Here is a 22,972-nt window from a genome sequence, read left to right on the forward strand (position 1 = left end):
AATAAATCAGACACACAAGCTTAAATACCACATTATTTCTCTTACATAAACAACCCAGAGTAAAAATAGAGAACAAAATACAAGGTAGATAGTAGGAAATAGAGGGATAGATTGTTCTCAAAGGGGAAGGGGATTGAGGGAGGGAGGGAGGAAAGAGAGAAGGGGTAAGGGATTACAAAAAAGGAACTGGGATGCATTATGGACATGTACCAACTCTACACAAGGAATGTAAACATTATGTACTGCAAATATGTACCAAGAAAAGTAAGGGAAAGGGACCAAGGGTGGGTGGAAGAGGTAGGGAAGGAAGGGAAAGGGGACGAAAAAATAAATTAAGATGCATTATGTTCATGTACCAACTTCCCACAAGAAATGTAAACATTGTGTATTACACCCATGTACTATGTATCAGTTGAAGGCTCAGGCTCCTCTACACAGCCTTCAAAGTCTCTCTTCTATATACAAGCAGGTTTCAGGGTCCTTAGAGAGACATTGGCCCAGGATTTCTCAATTAGCCCCACACAGGAAAGGATGTTGTAATGTTCCTTCCAGAACTCTTTAAGGACTAAATCTGTATCTGAGACCATCTGGAAGCACAAATGGCCAACATTCGGGTTGTAATTCAGGACTTTGGTCAAAAGTTAAAACTAAAAAAACTAAAATAGGTGTAACCCAAGTTGTTAGTATGTCAAGCCGGTTGTAACTTGAGGATCCACTGTAACTGGGGACCCTTGAGAACCAGATTAATGTCTTCCAAGGGCAGCACCCCCAGTAACCTAATTATCCTACACTACACCCTTCCTCTTAAAGGTTTCACCACCTCAACACCACCACACTGGGAACCAAGCTTCCAGTGCATGAACCTTTGGTGGATACACTCAAACCATAGCCACAGTATAGCAAATGGGCGAGACACAGTATTAGCTTCAGTAAGGCTGATTCTTCATTGGAATATGAATCAACAAAAATGAGTATTTTTTCATGTGGAGCTCTAGCTATATACACAATAATAGGGAAAATAAGAATATCTTTCACAATTACATCACAATTTAAGAAAATATAAAATTAAAAGTAACAAAAATGTTTGAGACAAATGATAGAACTTCACTAAAGTACGTGGAATGAGATGATGATAAATGGAGATAGCATCTCGTTCCTGGCTAAGAAAGTAAAGTAAGTTCTCTTCAAATTAATGTAACACCTCTGTGCCATTCCAATAAAATCCTGATAGAACATTTTGAAGCTTGAAAGGTTGTTTCTAAAGTTCTCATACAGAAGAATAAATCACCAAAATGGCAAAGAAATGTTTTTAAGGGGAAAGATAATTAGGGAATATTTACCTCACCAGGTTTTAAAATGTGTCATGGGGAATCTGTAAGTAGATCCATATGTATATGAAAGTTTAATATATGATAAAGGTAATTTTCAGCCCACTAGAAAAGGATGGGTTATGTAATATATAGTGTTGGGTCAACTGCCAGTCTCTTTGGGAAAATATATATTTAGATCCCTAATTCATACTGCACACTATATTTCAAATCTATAAAATGCCAGAAGAAAATAAAGCAATATATTTTTTATAGTCATAGAGAAGGCCTTTAAAATCATGACAAGAAGTCCTGAAGTCTTAAAATGTTTTAACAAATTCAGTTTCATGAACGTATGGTGAAAGAAACTAAACAAAATTAAAGTATAGAGGCCAACTGGGAGAAAATATGTGCAACGTATGTAACAGATAAAGGGTTAATATTCAAGATCTATTGAGAGTGCCCACAAATCAGTAAGGAAAAGACGATGCAATAGAAAAATGTGGGGATGACATGAACAATCACACAAGAAATACAAATGGCTAGTAAAGAGATTGAAATACCTTCAGCTTCAATTATGATCAGGGAAAACAACTATTGGGTTCAATTTTTGTCTGTCAGATTGACAAAAATAAAAGTGATTGATAATGTCCAGTTCTTAGGAAGGTGTGCTGCAAATGCACTCTTGGAATCTCTTCTTGGAAGTTTAGATTTACATAGTCTAAATAGGAGGATGGCAGCTATCCAAACTTAAACCATCTGCTTTTGACCTAACAGTTTTACTGTTATACTGCGGAAATTCATCAGAGCAATATTTATCATAGAACAAAATTGAGGACAGGCTAAATGTCCCTCAGTAAGGCAACAAGTCAGATAACCTTTGGAGTATTTATTCATTGTATGTAATACCTTTCAGCCATGAGAAAAGAACAATTTATCTCACTAGGATATGACATGGGCCTGTGGTATATATCAGCATAGTGGTTAAGTCTGGAATCAGGCTTGTCATCTATAAGCTGGGTGACCTTGGGCAAGTGACTTGACTTCTGTAAGCCCCAGTTTGCCTATACTGTACATGAAAAATGGGACTGTCACAGTCCCGGCCTCCTGGTGGATAATCCTGGGAATCACACTGGCACAGTCGGAATCACTCAGCAAGAAACAGATATGAAATGCTGCACCAGAAGCTACATATTTGCTTGTGCTTTGAAAAAGAGAAGGATGCCTATCCCGATGCTTATTGCATTAACCTAGGGGAGGTCAGGGGACTTGGGAATGCTAGCTTTCCAACTTTATGCCTCTGGATGCTTTTATTAAACTATTTGCTGGTTTTCTACTTTTTAAAAATAAGTAAATCCTATTTTGTAATTTGTAAATTACAATTTGTAAAGCTAATAAAATACTTATTTAAAAAAAAACTACTGTAAAGTGTTTCTGACAGCATCAACCCCACCATGTCCTTACTCTCATTCTGCTTTTAGCTGTTCCATCTACATGGGAGGCAGTAAACTCACAGGTGTTTCTTATCATGAATATCAACCCTCCTTGGCTCCACCGAGTTTGAAATAATCCAGAATACAGGAATAGCAGCCTAGTTTAATTTTAGTTCAGCAGAGCTTCTCCTCAAGTATTCCTTAGAAAGCCTTTCCCTTCCTGGCAGCTTCTCCTTCATTTGTGAGGCAAGCTCAGGCTGACTTGTGTGAGGAAGGAAGCAGCCTAGAGGCTGAGTGGGGTTTGGTGTATTTGGGGTTTTAGGAAAAACAGGCCTGGAGGCACTTAACCATTCAGTAGCAATTCTGTAGCCACACTCCTGCCCCCTGCCCACCGCCTGCCCCTCTTCTTTGAAGAAGCAAAGCAAATGACTTTCATTTATGTCCCTCTAATTTTGTTTCCTCCCACCCTTTCTCCTTCCTTCCTTCCTGACCCTCAGGCCAAGCACTGGTCTCACCTCATTCAGAGGCTGGTGACCCCAGTGTCAAAATACCATTTCTTTTAGGGTTGAACTCCTTCCCATTTGCTTTTCCGGTTGCTGGAAGTATTAAAAGAAAAAGAGCTGAGATTAAATCGCAGAGAGTACCCCACTCCAAATGGGTTTCACTAAGGTTTGGTCAGTCCTCTGCTCAAGTGTGATTATGTCTGTTAATCTAAATCTACTTCCCACCCCAGCAGTTGGGTGCTATGTTGAGACCTAAGAATTCTATGATTATTATAACCCTTTTCACTGTTCTGAAACACTGTTAGTATCACTAGTAAATGACATCATTTTTCATTACTGTAGCTGCCTCTAGCTGTAGATTCAGAAAGGTCAATTTTAATTAAAAATTAAAGAAAAATACATTTTGTGGGGTTTTTTCTTAGACAAGTAGGTTGTTAGCTTTCTTTGCAACTCTTAGTATCTTGCTGAACTTCAGAGAACAAGAACAAACTTTTAAAATTCTTTGGCAACTCACGTCATCTGCAGGGGCAGTCCAGACACTTGGGGGGAAGGAGAGGGCCCAACCTTACACCTATCCTGCTGTGGGTGTCCTCTCCACAGGACTGATGGCATCCCGAGATGTTAGCCATCATATGTGAAAGCAGACAAGATCCTAAGGTAGTCATCTTTGTGCAACTTCCATTTCACAGATGAAACTGAGGACTGAAGGGTTTGCTTGGCTTGTCTGAGATTTCTAGCAAGCTGAATGGAGGAAGAAGGGGAGAGTGCTGGACAAGAGGGAGGAAAGGACCTCTGGACCTCAAAAAGGCTAAGAAGCTTCACTTATTTCAATCTTCAGTGAGATTAGACTTACAGAAAATATATTTATTGTGGTAAAATTCACATAATAGAACATTCACAGTTGTAGCTGCTTTAAACTATACAGTGGTTTCAACTATTTAAATTATTCAGTGATTTGTACTTTGTTCACAGTAAATAAACTATCACCACTCTCTGACTCTAGAACATTTTCCAAACCCTAAGAAGAAATCCAAAATCCTATTCACTTCCCCTCCCAGCTCCTGGCAGCCACTCATTTGCTTTCTGCCTCTGTGGATGTGCTTATTTTGGATTTTTCACGTGAGTGGATTCATACTGTATGTGACCTTTTGTCTTCTCTCACTGAACATTATGTTTTCAAGATTCATCCATGATGTGTGTATCATTACTTCATGTTTTTGTGCGGCTGGATAATATTCCATTGTATGACTATACCAGTTTGTTTATCCATTCCTCACTTGGTGGACATTTGGCTTCTTTCCAACTCTTTGTCTATTACAGATAATGCTGCTTTTGTGTAAGTCTTTGTTTGAGCAACTGTTTTCAATTCTCTGTGGTATGTATTTGTACCTAGAAGTAGAATTGTCAGATGTATGGTAGTTGTATGTCTACCTCTTTGAGAATCTGCCAAACTGCTTTCCACAATGGCTACATGGTTTTGATAGTTTTGTTTTGTTTTGTTTTGCTTTGGGGATACTGAGGATCAAACTCAGGACCTTGCGAGGCAGGTGCAGTGACACTGAGCTAAATGCCTGGCCCTGGCTGCATGTTTTTAAAGCAACATTTAATTCAAGGTGTTTCTTAGAACAAACACCAAGATGTTATGTCAGGCCCGCAGCTAGGCCAGGAGAACACAAAGATGGATAAAGAGCAGTTCCCCTGCACAGGCAGGTGGCAGGTCAGGTAGGGCACACTTTGGCTCTCCAAAGAGATGGCACTTGGGCCAAAAGATGTTGGCACATGCAAAAAGACAGCCATACAACACTTTGGGGCTCTTGTATTCAAAGAATGCGTAACCCAAGGTGGAAAGCGCTCATAGTCTGCTGTGAACAGCCTGTCTTTTATTGAAGGCATCTGCTAGCCAGTGTGTTGGTTTTTTAGTGGACTGTTTGTTTCCTTCGTTGTTTCAATGTGAATCCTCCTTTAAGAGTCCACCATACTCCTTAGTATATACTCCTCAGATCTTTTGCATCTTTTGTAGCTCTTTCACATCCATCTTATATTTTTGCAAGATCACAGCACCCCAGAAGATTCAATCAGGTAAACAAAATGCACACACTTAACAGACTACATTAGAGTGCATGAGAGACAACCCAGGCAACAGTGTTTAAAAATGACCCCCCTCAGCAGCAATTTGAAGGATGCTTGTTCTCTGTCTCTCTGTTTCTCTCCCCCTCCCCGCCTCTATTTTGTGGTACTGGGATTGAACTCAGGGCCTTTGCACTCAGTTACATCCCTAGCCCTTTTTTATATTTTATTTTGGGTCACAATCTTTGTAAGTCACTAAATTACCCAGGCTGAGTTTAAACTTGTGATCCTCCAGATTCAGCCTTCCATAGTGCTGAGATTGCAGGTGTACATCTGACTTAAATTAATCAAATTTACTTTGTCTTTTTACCTTGGTTTTGGTCATGGCACCTTCCCACCCCTTACCCTGACCCATGTTCCAGCTGCTGCTATTTAAAGTGTTCTTTCAGGGCCGGGGATTTAGCTCAGTGGATCCACCGCCTGCCTCGAAAGCGGAAGGACCCGAGTTCAATCCCCGGAACCAAAAAATAATAATAATAAAGTGTTCTTTCAAAAATACAAATTTGATCATCTCGGGAACCCCACTACCCTCACATCCCTCCAAGGTTTAAAATTGTGTGCTGCTCCATGTCCTTCAGGACAGTTGTCACACTTCTTGGCATGAACCCTAAAGTTTTCTGAATGGAGTGGCAGTAGTCTACCCTCCCTTCTCTCTAGCCTCACACTGTAAGCAGGTGGAGATACTTGTTACCCAAACATCACACTCATCCTTGCCTCCCTTGTCACACAATTGGTTCCTTTTCGCCACCTTACACACCTCTTAACCCAACTCCTATGCATCCTTCAAAGCCCATCCTGGGTGTTTCCAACACATTCTTCCTTTTGATTATAATTACTTACTATTTTTGCTTCCCAAAGAGGACTGTGTCTTTCAGGTGTCCAGATTTGTTCTCTTGTGTTGACCCCACTTTTTTGGACTAGTCTAGAGAATATGTTTGAGAGCAGGATTTCACAGGGTCATCTTGACTGCTGGTATCCAGTTAGACTTTATTCCTCCTATGGGATGAGAGAGAAGCCATTTTTTTAGACGTCAAAGGAAATGACTGTAAAAGGTAGTTCATGATTCCTTACCAGTTTCTCATTAGTAGCATTTATGGGTATGAGAAATACTAACTTGTTTCTGGGAGTCTCAAGATGAGCTTTGAGGCCATGTCTCTTGCTGGACACCTATGTAACGGGAATTCTCTCCTCAGATTTGTTAGTAAGGAATAAGGCGATCCTTTCCTAGATGTTGGCAAGGAGTCTTGGAATCAAAACTCTTGACCCTAGTAGATATTATAGTCATAATCTGTGAATTCAAATAATCTGAAATATGTAGGTCTTCCCCTCCAGCTGTGAAGTTTAGACACAAAAATTCTTGCAAAATGAAGCACAAAGAACATTGGTGCTTGATGGGCTTCTGAAGGGCTGCCTCTTGGGAACAAGACATAGATGGAATTCTTTGTCCCAGGATTTTGTCCTTCAGCAGATGTCTAATTTCAATTTTTACACATCTGTATCACCCTCTTTTTTAAAAAAAATAATCTATACCAAATCCCTGTGAAATTGAGCTCTCATAAGTACTCTGGGAGGCTGAGGCAAGAGGACCACAGTTCAAGTCCAGCCTGGCAACTTAGCGAGACCCTGTCTCAAAAATAAAACAGGGTCCTGAGTTTGATCCCCGGTACCAAACACACGCACACACACACACACACACACACACACACGCACGCACACCCCGACAAGGGATGTAGCTCAGTGTGAAGGTCCCAGGAAGTGAGGAAGTAGAAGGACGTGCAAAAGAAGGTAAACGCTCCTGTCCCTATCCTCAGCCAGCATCAACCCTCACACGCGTGTGCTCACAGCCACACACACATGCGCGTTAGCTCAGACACACACTGGCACTCTCCAGCCACTCAGTACTTCTTTCTCTGGTGAGTGACAACTAAAAGTCTTTTGCTTTTAACTCCCCCAAACTGTCTTCTATTACACACGTTTTAATTTTTTAAAAATCTTGCCACATGCATCTAGGGCACCCATTGATTTACGTTGTAGTAACGAATTCATACATTTGAGAGCCCATGCGTTAGCTGTTCAATAGAAGTAATCTGTATGGCTTCTAGAAACATTTTTTCTTAACAGATTGTCTTATATATCTACTGTATTGAATTTGAGGCACAGTAAATATTACCTAAGTTGAATATCCAAAGTGTCTCCTGGAATCAAAGCCTGTTAGAGAATCAGTCGGGTCTCCTACCAAATGTGGCTGCAGGTAGTGGCATTTACTCCGGAATTCCTCCCTTCACTCTGGGGGATCATGATATTGTGTCATTTATAGTTTTCTCAAACCATTCTTGTAAGTGAACATCTAAAACTCCACATCCAAAATAAAAGTCTGGATTCCCCCAAACACACACCTACACTCTGTGTCACACACCCTCCAGCTCTTCCCCTAGGCTCAGTAAATGGCAGCTTCACCTACCCTGGGGTCAGATTCTGACTACTTCCTGTTCCTCAAACCTGCTGAGCTCCTTCTTGCCCCACACTGGGACCCTTTTGGCTTGCTCTGTCAGAAGAGTTTCCCCCCCAGGTCTTTGCATGGCCAACTCCTTACCATTTCAGATGAGGTGAGATTTTCCTCCTCACAGAGGTCTTCCTGAATGCTCTTGACTGTAACACTCTTACTTTTTTATGTGTTTATCACTCATGGATATTTACTCATTTATTTATCATTTGCTACGTTCCCATCTAGACTGAACAGAACTTTGTTTAGCCTGCCCAGAGAAGTCCTGGCCTTGGGACTCAGTAGATATTTGAATGAATGAATGAATGAATGATAAAACAGGCTTTGGGGAGTGTTAAATAGGTAGAGTTTGAAGGACCCAATTATCATGTAAAACTGAAGCCTTCCTAACAGTTGAATTAATTTTTAATGAAATTAAGATTTTCCTTTCATGTGTAAAGAGTACCCTTTAATAATACTTTAGATTTGCATTATCTGGACTCTCAGCATTTATTAATGTGTTGGAGTCTTCAGTTCGAGGACTTTCTGAAAGGCTAACTTTAATAACATCAGACCTGCCATTTCCACAGGGCTTAGAATAGATTCCAAAATGCCAGAGAAAATTAAATGCAAAAAAGCTCCAGTTAATTAATGTTTCAGAATAAATTAATGCTTTAAGTCTGACTCTAACCGACAAGGATAGTGAATTTCAAAGTTAAAACTGCCACCTTTTTCCCATGTCTGTATGTGGTGCTACATCCAGTCATTGCAGTTATTTATTTCTGGGGGTGCAGGGGAAGCACACACAGTGAATTTTAAATTAAAAACACAATTGCACCAATCATTCTTTTTTCTTTATTCCATTAAGTTTATTGGTACATTTTAGGTATACAATACAGTTACATTCATCATTGGGATCTTGTACCATTACATGAGTATCTTGGTTCTTATTTTTTCCCCATTCCCCTGCCCTCCCTTCACCCCCTCCACCCCTTCCCTATTTGCAAAGATTTTGTTTCCATTTTTTTCCTTTTCTCATATTTTTTCTTTTCCCTTCTTTCCTTTCCCCTACCCCTCCCACTTCCACTACTCCTTTAGACCTTTTCTTCCTATTATACAATATCAATTATACATTTTTTAAATTACAATATCAAAATTTAGAGGACATTACCACAGATTTTACAGAATTTAAAAGGCTATAGAAAGCATATTACAAAAATCTTTTTTGAAATAAATTTGACAACTTCTAAGAAGTACCTTGGAAGACAAATTAATGAACCTGACTCTGGAGGAAATATAAAATTTGAATAACACCTATTAAAGAAAGTATATTCCTAGCTTGAAAACCTACCTATTGCACCAATCATTCTTTTTTTTTATTTTTCCGGTACTGGGGATCAAACTCAGGTCCTTGCACTTGTGAGGCAGATGACAGAACCACTGAGCTAAATCCCCGGCCCTGCACCAATCATTCTTAAAGAAGAAGGTTTTAACATCCCTCATATCTTTCAGTTATGTGATAATTTCTAAATTTTCATTGTTGGAAACTGATCCTTAAATATCTTTGTGTGTCTGGATATACTGAAAAGAAAGAAAGCTAATATGTGTGTGTATAGTATGTTCCAGGAACTGTCCTGGCTTGTAATCCTTATATCTCAGTAAATCAATTATAGAATGTTGGTGTGTGCATTGGAATGGAGGAGGAGAGGCACATTTTCATCTTATCTGATTAATTTATTTATCCTTGAATCTTCAGGCCTAGAAAAGAATTCACAAAAATTTGACATACTTCTTTTTGACTTTTTCTTCTTTCTCATCTTTCTATCACTTTTTGAATCTAAGCCTGTACAACTGAAAGATTCATATGTCTATCTCAGAGGATGATTATGAGATAATGAGGTGATTGTGTGTATATGTATGCTCCCAATGGAGTACCTGACCAAAGCATTTTTAAAGGCATTGCGATATCATGGGAGGAGTCCTGAACCACAGAGGATTAAATAGGTTTCCAGTATCCCTTTATGCCTTCACATTCTGTGAGTGTACTGAACAATCACAGATCTTTTAAATTTTGCCATATTCTGCCTTCATCTCCGTAATTTATTTGTTAACACAAATATTTTAGTATGAAGGTCTAATCAATGTGCTAAGTAATAGAGTTATAGAGATAAAAAATATTCTTATATCTGCTCTGTTTGACAGAAGAATTTGAGGTAGTGATAAAATGTATAATCCTTTACCTTTATGAATGTTTGTTTTTGTTTCTTTTTTTGTACCACTTTAAGGGTACCAAGTATAGACAGTTAGGCTGAATATGTACTGACCTATCCATGTGTTCAGCAAGTCTTTTGCTTTAAATATGTATTTTTATACTTTCCTACATTCTTATCAAAGTTATGTGGGAAGGACAAGCTGCAGGTAATCTGAAATTCTGTGTGGTTGAGTTTTGCCTTTCAGTTAATCCTAGATTTATTGGAGTTATGGGGTATATGTGTGTTTTGTTTTTTGGAATTTTAGTTATGTGGTAAGTGCAAGTAATTCTTGGGAACAAGAGTTTCAAATACTGAAGTTTTCTTAAAAATAACAACAATATAAAAAGCAGATGTTAACCAATTTTGTTTTTTTAAAAAAAGACTATCTCCATTATTTATAAATACTTGAAAGAAAACAACAAATTTAATAGTAGAATTTTTATCTTTTCTTCTCTTTGGTTTATCTAGTCTAATTCTGTAAACAAAATTATATGAATCATTTGCTTAACAAGTTCAAGTCTTCTTTAGATTTATAGTAACAGAACCATAAAACTGTGAAAAATGAGCTTGTATCAGCTAGTTGTACCAGCACAAAATGCAAGCACAGTAAGAAGCTATTTGCTAGGCCAACATTGTGTAGCTAGAGTTCTTACGTACATTAGGCCTTTGGATCTGCTGTTTGTAAGGACAGCTGCAAAATTCTTTGATGAACCTGTTTTTGCTTAAGTAAATGAAACATGGACACAAACAATATTAGAGTAATTCAACTGAAAGAAAACACTACATATAAACATGGAAAGGGAAATGATTGTAACCTTGAACTATCTATGCTCATGATCTTCACTACATTCTCCTCTTGTTCTTTTTATGTATATTAGTTTTGGGTTTTTGTCCTTCTTTGTTTAGTACCATTTGTAAGAATTATCAACTAGATCTCATGCTTTTTCCATTGGAAGAATAAAAGCTTTTTATTTTTCCTCTTTAAAGTTGAAATGTTGAAAGTGAAAATTCCAAAATCTGCCTGTCCATTCCCAGTGAAGCAATGCATATGTACATGTAACCAGAGGAGAGAAAAGTAAGCTCTGGTGTCATCCCCAACTGGAGTGAACCACCTCAGTGGAAGGTGTCACATTGCTGAAGTCGTCCTGGATGCTTTAGAGTTCGCTTATCAAGCTGGGGATTTAGCTCAGTGGTTACGCTGCCTGCCTCGCAAGTGCAAGGACCCAAGTTCGATCCCCGGTACCAAAAAAAAAAAAAGAAAAATAGAGTTCACTTATCAAATGTGAAAAGGTGAACCTCACCCTTTCACCCAACTTGCTATAGTGTGATTTGGTGAATTAGCATTTAGAAAGAGGGTCTACTTTGGCCTTATGGGTTATACTTGGACCCAGTTTTTCATGGAATTGAGATAAAAGGAATAAACACATGCAAACATGCAAATAAAACTGGAAAATCCCCCTCCCCTTCTTTCAGACAAGGAAACTAAGGCTCTGAGAAGTACAGTGATCCATTCAAAGCGACACACCTGGTCATGGGATCTGGGAATCGGAACTTGGACTTCATGACTCAACTTCCTGCATTTTACCTCACAGTGACCATCTGTTTCCTTGGGGAGTTTTCAGAGTATCTTACGTGAATCGTAAAACTCAACCAAGATTAAAATGAGGCCTGCCTGCAAAACTCTTACAGTATTGTACAGACCACTCATTAAAGAACCATTTAAGGATTATATTAAAATAGGCTTAATAGAAAACTGAAAACATAAAATGAAGAAACTGATTTTCTGGCTGTGCAGATCTCTTGGATGTATTCTTCAGATCCCTCTGTATCTGTGTTTCATTGCCAACGACACTTGCAAGAAAACATATTACTGTCTGAGTACACCTAGTCTTGTTGCTTTTTCTTCTCCTGCAATCATAATTATGTTTTGTGGGGTTTTTGACAGAGGTTAAGCAGGGTCTGCATGCACCCAAATAAACTCCAAACAGATTGGCTCTCTATGTATCCCAGAAAGGATTTGCTCACCCATCTGTCTTGGTCCTAAACATCTAGAATCTTCCTCCAGTACCCTGACCTGTACCTGTTGGAGAGTTGAAAAGTAGACACTGAAGGAAGCTTGTTCTGTAGATGCAAATGTCTGTGTGAGGGTTACTGCCATGTTCACTCTCATCTGTCTAACTCTGGATGTTCTTTCCAGATGCTTCTGTCCATTCCCAGCCACACTTCCCTACCCTCTCACCTTAGCATCCATCCCCTGGAGTCCCAAGGCACAGTTAGAAGTCTTTAGGGGGCTAGCAGGGGCAGGGGAAGACTTTGGCTCACATCAGCAAGGCAACTTCCCTGTTTGATACAGGTGTTGGGATATTGGGTAGGCATCACAATGTCCTGTGTGCTACAAGGAAACCTCAGTATCCTCCAGAGATGGTCCTAACTTTTCTGAATGGTGTGAGCCTTTGTCAGGATGCTCTGTGTCCAGAGCCACTTGCAGATTGGGGCTGTATTTGTTCACTACTTGTGTTTGCATTCTAATTATTTCTGCAAAATGAGTGGGGGCTATGATACTAGGTGATGAATAAGCAAGAAAGAGAACTTTATGCTATTGGTAATATGAATGAACATTATGCTTGAGTAATATGAATGTCCCTGATGAAACTCAATTTTAAAATTCACTGTAAAGTCTGATAGGTTTTAGTTTCTTGCTATGTCACTGGCTTGTGAGTATGTATTATGCTGACTCTAAGCTGGGGTTTATTCTAGGCAGGGCCGCTCTCCCAGCAGACTTCCGTATATAGTGGAATCATAATTAGTCCAAAGTGCTGCATGTCAAAATGACTGGTTTGAGGGAAGCTATTATTTAGTTTTAATTTCCCTCACAGTTACTACATACTAGCGCATCAAGACAAAGAAGCTATTGTAATTGAGTGAGTAAAGTTGTAAGGGTCCTCGATAATCACCTCACATCATTTACTTATAGAAGCTAGAGCTGCACAATTTGACCTTGTGTATGTTGCATTGCTAAAAGAAAAGATGGCTTTCCTACTGGATTGTCAGAAAGGCACCAGTTATAGATGTTATGTTTAGTGGCTACATTTAAAGTTTTCTCCTTTATTTTCATGTGTTTATTGTCATACATGTCTATACCCTAGTGTAAGGGTTTCAGTTGCTGTCGTTTTAAGAATTGAGAATTGCTTAGGATAGTAGTTGACAGCTTTGGTGGGTTTTGAAAACCCAAAAGGAAACTTTATCAGGTGTAAGTTTTCTGATTTACATTTTTCTATTCTGTGTACTCATTAATTAATTAGTGAATAATAACTAATTTTTCTCTCATCACCTTATCCTCCATCTTGATCCCCAGCCCTACCCTTCCCTACAATAAACCAAGGAATAAAAAGCCTTTCTCCTGCAGTCAACAATCAGGAGGAGGAAAGTTATACCTTGTCTGAGTAGCTCATTTGCCTTTAGGAGTTTGTTATTCTCTCCAAAAATATTTTCTGAAATTATTTTTGGTGATACTTTTTTTAATCTCTTAAATTTCTTAAGTTTCTCATTTTTAATGCTTTTTTTACTTTTAATTAATGCCACCTGATCTTTTAAACTCTTCCTCAGATAGATTAGGCCTGTCTTTTTATACACACACACACACACACACACACACACGCAATTGAAATTATCCTGCCTCCTCGTGCTCATCATCATGTTGAGAGTTCCCTTGCCTTAGCAGCTGAGGTGATAATTCATTAATACACAAGCTAGTAAAAAATCTCACTTTGTTTGTAGAGGCCATGGCATGTTTACCTTTCATTCAATAACAAATTCTTTCCTGAGCAAAGAGAGAAACAGGTTTTCTCTTTTGATATTTCATCCTGTTCTGTGTTTCTGTTAAAGAAAATGATGGTGTTGTTTGTGTCTTTTCTATAAAGACCATGACATTTGAATTTAAAAGACCGTAGTTCAGATTCCACAATCACATACCTGTATGTAGTTCATTTACATGATTTGGCTTCTATTTTCTCAGCTGTGAGTTAAAGACAAGTCCTTTTCTTTTGTAAATTCTTTTAGGAAGGAGATAGGATTAGGTAAAATGACAATATCTTCCACACAAGATATTGTGACTGTGATGTTGTGAATATTAAATGCTATACTCTATAAGTATACTGTGCTTATATATGTTACCTTCCTTCAGACTTTCTGTATTTCATTTGTAGCTGACCACCTGAAAGGCTGCCTACTAACACTTAAAATACAAGTAATAGATATACTTATTTGGTCACAAAAGAACCTGAAAGGATGTCTTTGTTGTTTCAGAATGTTTTCCTCCCTGTTGTTTGTATTAGAGGCTAGCTTAACCTTGCAGATTTTCAAGTACATTGCATCAAGTCACTTAAATAAGCTTCTGTATAAACTCTGTGTGTGTGTAGGTGTGTGTTTTGCCTTGGAACAGTAGAACATAAAACAATTTAAAATGTATATGGTAATGTTTATTTCAGAAAGTCAAGTAAAGGAGAATCTTTAGAGAGGTGTTGCTATTCTTTATGCATCCAGGTTAGTTGACTTGAAAATAACGAAAGAGGCCTGTAGAGTGCCACAGTTTTAAGTTCAAAAACTAGGGCTTTACAGAAGCCAGAGGGAAAGAGGTAAAGTATTACACTGTGACATCTGAAAGACAGAGGAGTTTCTGTCAAGCCCTCAGGACAGTACTGACACACATAGCTTGAGTGTGGGGTGCCATGTAGTCCCATAACAGTAATGTCTCAGATCTTAAGTTATTAGTCCTCAGTGCTCATCAGTGGGGTGTCCTCTCCTTCTGTCATCTTTCAGGGGTTCCAGTCCCCAGATGGCTTAGGGGACCTAGAGCGGTTTACAGATGTGGTACCAGTTCTGGGTCCTAAAGTGTCTCATGTATAATCAGAGCAGTTTGCTGCCGTAAGTCTTGCTGCCATTGTCCTCTGCCACATTGCTAGTCCTTAGTCTTTATTCATACTACACACCAGGCTCTGGTCTTCTTTTATGCCTCTTTGGAAATGTTTTTGATATCATAATAAATGATTCATGGCAATGACTGTTCAGTTTCCTCATTTTCACCAGTCAACATTTCATTAACTAAGTTTCAAGCACACTGCTAAGGATAAAAGTAAAAAGTAGTGCCCACTGTCTACTTAGCTTAAGTGATGCAGTTCACACTTTACTTATATTTAGTTTGGAAGAAAATTGAGGTGAAGGGATTAAGGACCAAGTAGAAATGGCTGGCCAACCCACTTTTGTTTTGAGATGTCTTAGAATTCTGGTGGGGACTGAGCAAAGAAGGGCTGTGGAGGCCAGAGAGATGCAGAGGGAGACAGTTGCAGGTATGTGTGGGGTGCAGGTTTGGGTCAAAGATTAGACCCAATATTTGTGATATTACTGCCTCCTTGCCTGCCCTGACCTTTGTCTGATCATGGAGTCTGTCCTTAGCCCACCTTACCCAAACTCCAGCATGTGGTGCCTCCAGTCTTCCTGGGTTGGCCCTCAGACCCAGCTTGAAAGGCAGGAAGCACAGAGTTGGTTATGTCACTTTAGGGATTGTCCTGCTGCGTTCTAAACATATGGGACAATTTCTCGTTAAAGTGAAGATAAGGTTTCAGCAGTCACAAACAGAAGAGGCAACCTGATCTATGGAGGGAGGCTGCAGGCAGGCCTGACTCTTAAGCTGTCACTCCCACCGGTAGAGTGAAATATGTTGTTTACTCTTATGCTAGAGCAGAAAAGTCCTCCAGTCAGACTTGGCAAAAGTTCATGATTTTTGCTGTAATTCCCAAGCTATAAGATGTGCTTATTGTCTGAGATTGTTACAAAGAATGCCTAGTGATCTTTTAAAAGTTAATTTCCAAGTTGCAGGCCTATTTATTTAGTTATTAATCAAGTTCTAATATGTATTTTCTTTGGATGATTTTCAAAATGTGTAGAGTTTAAATTTACTCTGGAATTCACAATGCCTCTGCCAGTTAAAGAAGAGGGAAAGGAACATGAAAGGCAGGAGGAGATCATGTTGTCACCAATATGCTGCATGTTTACTTTTTTTACATATTAGAATAACTCTGACACACATAGACCATACTAATTCTAGAACTTTTAGATTTGTTTTAAAGATTATAAAGAGAATCAGCCCATAGTCTTCACCTCTGCATGCTTGAGTTCTTTTATTGTATTCTTGGAAAAGCAGAGCCTCCCATGTACAAAAAGAACATGTACATGTTCTGTCCCACTGCAAATTCCACATCACAAAGCGTAGATTCCGGCCTATCCCAGAGTCTTTAAATACAAAAGCCCATTTTCTACATGGAAAAATTATCTGCAACGTAGCCATACAAACATTTCCACAGGACAATGCCAGTAACCATTGTAATGTCTCACCATGTCCATAATTGTGTTCATCCTGCCCTCTGCTTCCCACTCTCAGAAGCGACTGGGGCAGAGGGATGGGGAGTCTTCCCCCAAAATGCCTTCTCTTTCTTCTCCCCATCATCTGCTCACCATCTAGCCTCCCTGCGTGCTATGCTCGTTGTTTGTGCACATTCACTGTGTGGACTCCTAGATGGAAATGGCCCTCATGAAGATCCTGCACAGCCTCCCTCTTTCCCACAGCAACTTCTGAAGAGTCTTCACTTTTAAAAGGTACACAAAAAGCTAAGGGTGACTTCTTTTCCAGGATCAAATGAATGCAGGTGTTATCAGTAGAGACAGGGTTAAAAGAAGAGAAGGATCTGGGGTGGGTATCTTGAAAGCCATAACCCACTGCAAGGGATTTAGGAGATGTTTATACTAAGTGGATGTAAATATGCTTCATGTATAGCAACCAAGCTTTGCCAAGAATAGGTAGTCTGAGTAATTCATGAGATGCCTGTGAACTCTGGTTATTTTTAATAATAGCTGTGCCCTTATTGGTATGAATCATAACACAAGAATGGAAATGATAAATAAATTCATCTGACTAGATCATAAGGTTTGTACCTTCTTCATCCTGAGGGCAGTTAGGTCAGCCTTTACAATCTTCCTAGTAAATGTTTATGAAATACTTTTGTTGGTGACCAAAATAGAAATTAAAAATTTTAGTATCCTCTTTCCCTAAACCAAAAGACAGAGAGACATTATTTAAAGATTAAGTTTTAAACTAACACAAAGATAAATAAAAATGATTTTAAAGTCAAGATGGTAACTGACGACTGTGCTTTACATTATAAATAGTAGAAAGGTTCATAGTAACTCATACACTTTTTTTAGTTGTACAAGCCTCAGTCTGACAAATAAATAAAGCAAAGTTTACAAGATCTTCCCTACTTCCTTCCAAAAGGCATGAGGCCAAAACTCAGAAGGATCAACAGCCCTTACTTCTGCAGAGGTGTCCCTAACAAGTCACACTTACCTTGGAGGTTTACCTGTACGAGACAGTGTTAGTATTCTCAAGAAGATATTGCTGTATCTTGTGTGCTTTCAGAAAGCTTTATAATTGCAATAGCCACCTCAAAATTTTCCAAGTCTCTCCGTTTGGCAGTGAACCTGGCCACAGAAGCATTTTAGTTGTACAAGACATTTAAAACTGTTTATCTCTCACTCCTGTCTACATTGATTTGTTTGTATTCCATGCCTGCCTTCTACAAGCCTATAAAATTTCGCTACACCATAGTCAGAGCTGAGGCTGCCTTTTGTGTCTGTATATTTCAACTGGATACTCCTTTTAGTTCTTTAAAAACATGCCCCACCCCTCACCAGCCCCTCCAAGGGCTCTTGCTCCAAGTCTGTTCAGATCTACACCAAGAGGCATATTGCTTGCAGAGCCCTGGTCCTTGTACTCTGAATCTTAGCAGCTCACATGCTTCTGCATTCTTGTAATGAGGTCATGCTGAATTATTAACTCTTGCCAGTTTTTGGATTTTGAAAGCAAGGGTGTTGTAATAAACAGGCCTGTGCTTCTGCCAGTAATACAAGCACCTGACTTAGTCTAAGCCTTCCATTTTATTCCTGTTATTTTCTGTCTACCTAGAAATGAACTACCATCACTGCCTGAGTACTGACTATATACTTCTTCACCTAGCCAGTAAATTTGGTTCTGATGATTTCAAATGAAAATAACAAAAGAAGCATTGCTTTCTTTTATAAAAGCTTTAAAAAATAATTAGCTTAGAAAATGTGAGGAAAAGAAAAAAAAGTTGGGTGTGGTGGCACATGCCTGCAATCCTAGCACTTGGGAATCTGAGGCAGAAGAAGCATGAGTTCAAGGCCACCCTGGATTACATAGTGAGACCCTGTATCAAAACACCAAAAAATAAAAAAAAAATTAAGGAAAGTCTAAGCATGAGTTGAAATTTGATTTTGATGCATTTTCTTTACCTCAAATATTTAAAGTAATTCTCAAAAAAATTCTCACTTTATATGTAGTACATAATTTTCTAAGAATTCCATGGACTTCCCCAGTGTAGGCTTTCATTCTCTATTTAAGTCTTTCTAGGTCCTGCAGCTGTTTTTATCTACCATATGTCTATTTAGGATGATGAAAGTTAGCAGTTGCCTTTATAGTAACTTCCCATATGATTCCAGTATGTTCTGTTGCATATGTTTGATAGCTGATTATTCAAGAGGGGATTTCTGGAGGACTTACTTTTCATCTATTATCAATTCCTTACAACAAATGAAGTGTGATGTGTTAGATACTCTTGATTCCATTGTCTCATCCTCACTCTTTCATTCTTAAGATATTTCATAAGCTTCTACCAGAGTTTTCTAAGTAAAACATTGTCATATTATTTAATGGTACAGCATAAAAGTGAATTGTTGGTCTTTTCAGAAAGTAACTTTGCCTTGGCAGAATATTGAGAGAATGCTGTGCTGGGAACCATTTTCCTCCATGTTCCATTTTCCTGAACAGGGACTTGAGACAGTCCCTTGAATTACTCCAATCCTTGGAAGTGGAAAAAATGCAAGGACAATATGCCAGGAATGTAGATATTAACAAAAGATGTCCACATAATTGTGCTTAAGTTAGGTGTAGTATATTGTGTTGACTCTTTTGCAAAATAATTTTTCTGCTACTATGAAGAGATGAATTTAAGAAACTGATAGGGGTTTCTTTATCAAAATGTGAAATTTTTAAGTTTAAATTTTCCATTTTTAATTTTAATTGGTAAAGCTTTTATTAGCTGTTATCATTTTCTTCCCAAGGAAATTTTCCTAAGGAAAAGTCCACCATGGTGAGGCTCTTTATCTGTATTTTTAATTTATTTCTATGTTCTGTCACCCTGAACAATGACTGGCATTTAAGACAGTCAGTACCTATTTGTTGAATGGACGAGTGATTGCCTAATAGTATTCCTCTAGGCTTAAGAGAGTTGTGAAAGCAAAGATATTCCAAATGAGATACCAAATCCAACTGTTATTCATTACAGTTAAATACACTAATGCCTGGTTCTTTCATCTTTATTTGTATGTGTTAATCAGTTGTTGAGATACACGGTGGGTAAGAACTTGCTTTGTGTCCAGAAGTTGGAATGGGTAAAAAGAAAAGGTGATGACGAAGAATTGTATAGCATCTCTAAAAATTGCATTTATTAATTAAATGGACAAGAAGCTAGATTTAGTATTGAATGTTAGTTATATGACCCCTAAGAATACAGCCATGGTTTGGTTTGTGCCATTTTGGAAAGTAGCAACAACATAGTTTATAGTTTTCATGAACAAATGTTTTAGCCTACCCTTTTTTTGGAGGTGGTGACAGGCTACAAAATACCCAACAACCTTGCAGAAAAGGGGAATGCTGATTTTAGATTCAATAATGTTGCTTCCCAGAGGATGGGCAGTTGTTTTATATCAGACTTGGTCCTGTTGGTACTTCCAGTACCTTTGCAGTTTCTGAGACCAAATTTTTAACTCAACTGATTAGAAAATACAGAGAGTAAACAAAATTCCATTGTAATGCTTTGTGATCCACCTAGGTTTTATAATGCCATAAGCTTAATTTGGAAACAAGTCCACTCTGCAATTTGCTGATTGATTCAGAAGCTTTGCTGGGCTTGTTCAATGAAGGGCTGACACCCCTGCTTCCCTTCTTCTCACTCCATACATACAGCAAGTCTGTAGTATATACTACTAGTGTCATCTTGGATGAGTCCTCTGTATTGCTGCAACTCTATTTCCTTAGCTGTTTTTGCAGAGTAGCTACAGTGTTTAACTGAGATGATGTAGGAACAGAGCTTGGCATAGACCAAGTGCTGCAGACATTTTTGTTGCCTTTCCCTTTATTTATTAATTTAGTGTTTATGTTGCACCAGACAGATTGGAGTCTCAGATAAGCATGCTCTCCCCATATTCTCTGCCCATATTTCCATTTCTCTGCTCTTCAGAGGCCCTGGAATGGAGTCTAAGGAAGAGTTTCCCAAACTCTGGCATTTCATTAGTCAATAAAATTTTACCAAAAATTTCATTAACATACTGATGTTCTTTATTTGGCAATTATAGACTGTGAAAAAATACCACTTACTGTTGACCATCATTTCACAAAGAAAGGACATTTTAATAACCAGAAGAGAACATAGCCTGCAAATGAAGAACTGCCCTTATCATTGTTTTATCTCGGGTCCCAGATCAAAAACAGGCCAGCAGCCAGCATTGAGAAGCCGCTTTTTCCTAGTGCTCAGATAAACAAGAATGATTTCCTTCTTCCTGGTGGAAGCAACAGCCGCTCTGTTCCCAAGGGAGCCCCTTTCAGGGCAGCTCCTGAGACAGGCCTGGGGCTTGTGCTGGGTGCCTGTGCCTGCTGCTTGTTTCTCTAGGAACGGGAAGGGGGCCTCACCCCTCCTGAAAAGCTGGTTCAGCTGTTACCATTTAGGGGCCTGAGTCTGTGGTGAGCCTGGGGCTTGCAGCTCTAAATGCCCATAAATTAAAGGGTCTGTTTTTAAACATGGGTAATGGAAAAAGACACACTGGCGAATAGCAGGGAAGGTGTGAAGCCCACTCAGGGCAGCAAATCAAATCAGTTTCTGACCTGATGCAGCAGAAAAACTGAGGTAAGGGGCAGAGTAAGTTATGTGGCTTCTCTCTGAGAGCTTTGACCCACTCCCTACAGGGGAGTCTGCTCTTGTCTTCAGGACTGGTGGTTTCAGGCATACTTAATTTGGTTCTATTCAGTTGAGAACATTTAGTGACTACTCAGTAGCAAGCTCTGGACTAGGGATGAAGGATGAGGACTAGCTGGTCTCCATGAGGATTATTCTTTTTATAAATCCAAAATTTATAAAGGCCATTTATGTTTGCAGACTTGAAAAATAGCACTTACACAATACTTTTAAGTAGTTACATTAGTGATACCTGCCCTGTCAGTTGGATTCCCTGCACAAGGAATTCTCCTGACAAGCACATTCAGGAGAATAACTTATTCAACATACATCTCTGCAAGATGTTAGAGGCACCCCAATCTCTGAGAGAAGCCTGGGGCTTGGGAAGGAAAAGAGCAGATACGGATTCAAAATCAGGGTTATGGGGCTGAGCATTTAGCTCAGTGGTTCCGCTGCCACCCTTGAAAGTGAAAGGACCCGAGTTTGATCCCCTGTACCAAAACAAAAGTACAAAACCAGGATTATCATTGAGGATTATCATTGACAGCCACAGGGACTGTCAGTTTGGTGTCCAACTGGTTAAGATTCTTGTGTCTATACTACATTCTCTTTCTCTTATTCTTATTTTCCTCTTTGGGAAAGGATATTCTCCAAGGCCTAGGCCTAGAGTGAGTAATAAAAACAGTGCCTCTACTTCAGCCCATCCCACTCCAATATTAGCACACTTTAGAGAATTTTTTTAATAGTTTTTCTTCCCTTGGTTCATGTTTCCTTAGGTTCATCTTTAGAAGCCACTTTTTGCTGTTTTTACCTGGATAATGTTTTAAGCCTGGGAGCTTAAAAGACCCATTAAGTCCTCTAGATGACGTGATGAAATCTAGGCCTTAAACTACAGAATAAAAGGGCTCCAGAGTGACCACAAGTTCTAATTTGCCCTGGCCTGGCCTGGTTTACCCATTTATTTGTCTTGGAGTGATTACTAGTACCATCCCCTTTCACTCTCGGAGATGTCCCTATGGTTTGGATAATAAATTATATGGTCACCCTACTTATGATTCACTAGCATATAACCCACCCAATTTATCAGAGCCATGACAGCATTTTGCGCCAAGCCTCGGAATAATAACAGTATACGTTTGGCTAGAGTGACCCAGTTCCACCCTGTCAGTCATGAACATGTGGCCACTACAGAAGACTGGCCTAGAACTCACAGTTTCAGAAATCTGGCAAGGATCTGTCCTTCTCAGAGAAGTCCAGCATCTGGTGTTGCCACACTGAAAAGACTAAACATACTGCCAGACCAGAAATGAAAATTTAGCAGCCAAGAGTTTAATTTCAAAGTAGAAATGCTCCTCCCCTGATGATGTAGAGCAGTGGTTGTTTCTCCCTCATGAGTATTGGCTGACTAGGAGCTGTGGCTTACTGCTACAGCCCAGCATCTAGAGATCATACTGCATGTTGCTAGCCCAGGAAATGATCCATATTCTAAATTCAGACTATGACTGCTACTGAATGCTTATCACTTCACACCTTCCTAACGTTGAACTATTTTAAGTTGAAGACCAATCACAGCAATTCCTGCTTGGTCTCTTAACGAATCTTCTCCAGAAACCACATGATCTTCCAGCTTGAGAAAGTACATTTTCACATGACCTGTTTTTCTTTATGAATAGTTAAATGATATATTAAAATGAAGCTGGAGGTAAAGTCAGAACTGGATTTGAAGCTTAGCCACATAAAATAATGTAACCTGTCTATTGTTTTCACTGTTTCATCTGTCTTATGAG

General features: G+C 39.0%; 1 protein-coding gene and 1 long non-coding RNA gene across 2 annotated transcripts in view; one reads left to right on the forward strand and one right to left on the reverse strand.

Moving 5' to 3' along the window:
* LOC147829215 (uncharacterized) overlaps positions 1-22,604 on the reverse strand; it is a 36,978-nt gene extending 14,374 nt beyond the window's left edge. Inside the window, exons 1-2 of the long non-coding RNA XR_015449276.1 lie at positions 22,397-22,604; positions 6,211-6,366 (exon numbers count right to left, since the gene is read on the reverse strand). This is a non-coding gene — a long non-coding RNA (uncharacterized LOC147829215). The remainder of the gene's footprint in view (positions 1-6,210; positions 6,367-22,396) is intronic.
* Jazf1 (JAZF zinc finger 1) overlaps positions 1-22,972 on the forward strand; it is a 348,619-nt gene that overhangs the window by 137,165 nt on the left and 188,482 nt on the right. The window lies entirely within an intron of this gene.

This window comes from Heterocephalus glaber, unplaced genomic scaffold (assembly GCF_053883595.1).
Source record: "Heterocephalus glaber isolate CG9 unplaced genomic scaffold, H.glaber_assembly_v1.0 deba00000676, whole genome shotgun sequence".
NCBI classification, from domain to species: Eukaryota; Metazoa; Chordata; class Mammalia; order Rodentia; family Bathyergidae; genus Heterocephalus; species Heterocephalus glaber.